Below are 5332 nucleotides of genomic sequence, written 5' to 3'. Positions count from 1 at the left end.
GAAGAGGTGGGGGCCAGCATACGTTGAGAGGAGCATGTACAGGCGAGATAAACCCACTTGACATCACTTTTACATCGGGATTTATTACTATTTATAGGACTACGAAATGGGGTGACAACACTTATTTAATTTTTTGTGGCTTCAGGGAGAAGCATTACAAGGTAACAGGGTAAAATGTTTGAATTTAGCGAATATCACCACAAACATCTCTCCGTTTCAGGACTTGTTCAATATTCGCATTGGTTGTTGGATATTTCGGTTATGAATATGCAACATTTGTGAATATTTTGTCTCCACGCAGCCAGACTTTCTTGTGATCTTCTTAAAGGGCTTTAAGCAATGGTTTTACAGACTTTCTGACTGTATTTCAAGTTTTTCTTTTGATATTTATTGCTTTTTTCACTCATTTTCACAACAGTCCTTGTACCATTTTGAGAGGAACTGTTTCAACCATTTAAGCACCTATTTAAAAAACACCTAACTCAAGAGATGAATTATTGATATGCCTACACACACGCAATTTTGCAGATAATCCGTTTTTAATCTTATCTTTGGACACTTTGTTACTCGCAGCCTGTCACGAAGACAGTTTGTTCATAATTCTTTTGCAGAAGCTACACAATATGCCAAAGATAACACAGTTTGACCAACATGAAATAGTGTTTTAGTTTTACTTTTGCTTCAACAAGGTGATTCCCAAAGAGCTCTGACCTATGAATCATTCAAGTTTAACAAAAACACCCAACTCAAGGACGAACCGGTGTTATATCTTCATATATAAAACAGAAAACTTAACATAAAATAATTTTTTTAATTGGATCTTTAGGAACTTTGTTACTAGCAGCCTGTTTATTTATTCACAGCCCAATTTTTTTGTTTCATCTATGAAAAACACCAAAGATAACACAGTTTGACAGACAGAAAATAGGATTTCTGCAGCAACAAGGTGATTCCCAAAGAGCTGTTAGCTGAAAACTTGGCATATCTCAGCATGGTGTGCAGTATGTCCTTAAAACATTTGAAGAAACTGGACAAGTGGAGGACAAAAGAAGAAGTGTCAGGCCTAAAGAACTATCTACAGCAGATGAACAGGATCTGAAAGTGATGTCCTTAAGAAAGAGGAAAAAATCCAGCAAAGACCTGACACAGGAGCTGAGAGATGCATCTGGACCTTCAGCTGATCCATCTGCTGTTGGCCCAAGCCTCATCAGAAATGGGCTCCATGGAAGGGTGGCTGTCAAGAAGCCGTTCTTAAGGAAGGGAAACAGGGAGAAAAGGCTGAGCTGTGCCAAAGGACACAAGAAGTGGACTGAAAATCAGTGGCAACAGGTCTGATGGAGGGATGAATCCTCCCCAGAGCCCGGAGCTCAACATTATTGAAGCAGTGTGGGATCATCTTGGCAGAGAACGGAACAAAAGGCAGCCCACATCCAAAGAAGAGCTTTGGGATGTCCTTCAAGAAGCCTGGAGAACTATTCCTGAAGACTCCTTAAAGAAAGGACAGAAAGCTCGTCTGAGAGGGTTCAGGCTGTGTTGGAATAGGACAGAACCAAAACATGCTAATGAGACAAAGCCTACTTACATTAGCTGGTTGTTAGTGAAATAAAATTCATGGTTTGATTGCGTTCTTTGTATGAGTTTTCAAGAGGAAATGCATTTTATCATAGCAATTCTTCACTATAAAACAGTGGTGCTTTTCTGAGAAGGTTTCTCTTATTTATTCAGCTTATTTGCATTCCTTTATTTCTTTATCGTTTACCATCTGGAGGCTAAACAGAAACACTTATCTCTTATTTTCAGAACATTGTATTGGACATCAAAATTAAGGATGTTGACTTGTGAAGGTCTGATATTGCCATCATGTGGTCATAATACTGAAGTGTTCCTCAAGGTATTTTATTATCATCAGTGGCTTTATACTAAGATCCATCCATCCATTTTCTATATATCCTTCATCTCATTTTTTAGGGTTGCAGGGGGGCCAATCCCAGCTGCCACTGGGCACGGGTCAGTGGAGCTGGAGGTCATTTTAATCGCTTTATATCTTGTTGGTTAGTTAAGTTTGCAGCAGTGATTTGTATTTTTATTCAATATATAATAAGTTTTGTGTAAAAGTATATTCTGTAAAGTAATTAAAGTTTTCCATTCGGAACTAGAAATACTCAAGTGAAGTACACTACATTACCATTCCTGTGCCATAAAACACATGATGATAGTGGTTTCAGACGTATTCATGGCAACTGACAACTTCATGAAGCAACTGTGTCATCAGTTTTTATGTTGTCGAGGCCAACGTGAGCTCGTAAAACTGACTGAGCGTGGTTGAGTCCCGATAAAACATTAGCTGTTTTCCTACTGTAAATGCCTGGAAAACTATTCCTTGAAATATTCTTTAAGTTACAGCCGACTGACTTCATAACCTTCTCCATATGACTGTTAAAATCCAGATTTTAGTCCATAAAAACAAGCTTGTTTTGTAGTTTTTTACATTACAGACTGAAGTTGAGCATATTTTAACCTATTTTCTTGGCATCAAAGATCCCTGTTTTGTTTTTGTTTGACTGAAGAAAACTCTGAAACATCCAGTTGTTTATCTGTTCGATGCACTTAAAAAGTGTTTGTAAGAGATCGTGGATCCCCTACCAATGCGGCTGTGTACAACTGCAGTACCATTTTTTTCTGCTTTGCATAATCTGAGCCACGTAAATGTGAATAAAACAGGCCCCAGAATTTAACCATGGTGAAATTTACATGTCATTTCCATCTGCTCAGATGTGTACAGACAGAAAATCATCTCTATTTTTTAAGTAGGATTCAAATATGTTGTGGTTGAACGTGCCAATTGCTGCACCATGATCCAGTAAAACGGAAACATTGTTGTTGTCTGTGATTATTTGGGTGTAATTTATTACTTTAACAAGAACAGTGTTAGTGCTGTGGTGTGGTGTGGACGGAGCCCTGATTGGTCGTGGATGTGTGGAAAGAACTGATCCAGCTGTTGAAAAACAGCTTCTTGTATGATTTCACATAAAAAGGGAAGGTCTGATGTGGAAGGTGTCCAAATAAAGAAACAAGTCCCTACATCATTCATCTTGTGATAATTATTTATTGTAGCTCTTTACCACTAAATTAAACTTTCTTTTTCTTAAGTTAAATTATAATTAGTGTATTATGTTTTATATATGGCTCAGTTTCAGTGATTATGACAGCCTGCAGGAGGGAAAAAATTCTCATTTCCGAGTAAAATCTTGTTTAAAAAACTTTATGCTGTGATGAATGGAAAAAAAAAAAACTTCAATGACTTTCTAACATTCATAACTATTTATCTAGCTGAAAAAAGTACAAAGATAACATATTAAATGTTTGGATTGACCTCTTTTGTTATTTCCTTTGTAAGATATTTGCTTATTTTGAGTTTGACTAATGCTTGAAATGACTACAACTATCTGGGATAATTGGAAACAGGTACGTAACATAAGCAGCTTCACAGACAGACTGTGTCTTTTTTAAGTAAACATGGGAAGAGAGATTCTTCACACTGAAAGACAGCGCGGACAAGTAGCTCATGTATTTTTTTAATGTATTTGCAAAGCTTTCGGGGACATCTTTGTGGTACAAAAACTATTAAAAGATTGTGAGAATTTGCTGAAATCTATGCATTGAACAAGGCTCTCAGGGAGTTCTACATTAAAAAGACTTATTCAGTGAAAATGTCGTCATCGTGTACCAAGGAACCGCTCTGAAATGTTTATGATTCAGTCAGTATTCGAAAAATACAGACTCCATCGTGTCATCTTCTCTTCACCCAAGCTCATTGCAGATGGACTGAACTGCACAACAATACTGTGCCATGGTGCGAAGGCTCAAAACTCAGCTTCTTAATTGATATAACAGACACCCAACCTGATCTTATGGTAAAATGTGAGACTGGAATAAAATCACAAGCAACTATTTTGTATTTAGAGACACAGTCCTCTCTTTTTTGTCTACTCAACCTGATAATAACTCCACAGATGAATACAGTCCAAATCCTTTTGTCCACATGAGATATTTCAAATATTTTACAAAGCCACGATGGATGGCGCCAAAATGAATAGAAATAAATCAAAATAAAACACATCTTTCAAGGCCCTACTAACCCTGAATAATATAAATAGGTTTCGTAGCAGCATAACCCATTTCACTATCTTTTAGGAGAGGTTTTGTTAATTTAAAAAAAAAAGAAAAAAAGATCAACAACAAATGAATCCAGGTGCTTGTTGACCTGCTGCAGGTGACCTGTGGTCCATTTTGAGAGGAAAAATATATGAAAAGGGCCCCTGAAGTGTGAACCATCTGTATGTGGTTGTACAACCTACCAAGAACCGTTTTAAAGGGCCTTCTGGTGCAGGATATCTGAACCATAGATATGTATAGAATGGCTAGATGTGTTACGTCTGAGTTTAGAACGTCCGCACAAGTCGGCCATCTCACAGGGTGAGATGGCCGGGAGACAGTCAAACCTGAGGTAAACTGAGTTACTGTAAGTGATCTGCTCTGACGCTATTACTCTTATCTCGCAGAAATCTCAACGATTTTACACTATTTTACATACTAAAAGACCCTGTGCGATATTTTATTTATTCGGTCATCTGTGCAATAATTCACGTCAATACTGTGCAATATCTCATCTATTTATGGTCAGACTATGTGCATACAATGTGTAATTAACACAAGTGTAGTGCAATATGGGCAATAACTCAACCATAGTGCTATAACTTTTTTTATTTAACTCTCTTTACTTTGTATATCTTGTATAGCCTATATTCTTATTTACACTTTGTTTTAGATTATTCTATATTAATTACATTTTAATTATATATTATATTAATTATTCTATATTATACTGTATTTTAGATTTATAGAGATCCTATGTGTGTGTTTGGAGCTACTGGGGACTTGAATTTCCCTGAGGGAGTCATCCCAAGGGATAAATAAAGTTGAGTCATGGGGCAAATAAACGTGAAATATTTACGTTTTTATTTTAAAAAATAAATATGGACTTCGTCTGTAGTGTGATAATTAGCTTACTACTTTGATGTTTATAATAACCTAAACGTTTGAGAATTAAGCAAGTTATGTCTTGAATGTTTGAATGTTTCACCATCAACACAATGTTGGCGGCGAGAGAGCTGCCTGTGGTAAGATGGCGTTCGACTCCGTTGACCAACAACGCGGACGAGACATCTAGCCATTCTATACATATCTATGATCTGAACTACTCATGGTTTAAATTTGGGGATTGACCTTGTGACTTCCACGTGCGCGTGACGTCATTTCAGTTAAAGGGGTG

This window comes from Odontesthes bonariensis, chromosome 4 (genome assembly GCF_027942865.1).
Source record: "Odontesthes bonariensis isolate fOdoBon6 chromosome 4, fOdoBon6.hap1, whole genome shotgun sequence".
NCBI lineage: Eukaryota > Metazoa > Chordata > Actinopteri > Atheriniformes > Atherinopsidae > Odontesthes > Odontesthes bonariensis.
The sequence above is the reverse complement of the archived record's forward strand: the minus strand, read 5'-3'. Positions refer to the sequence as shown.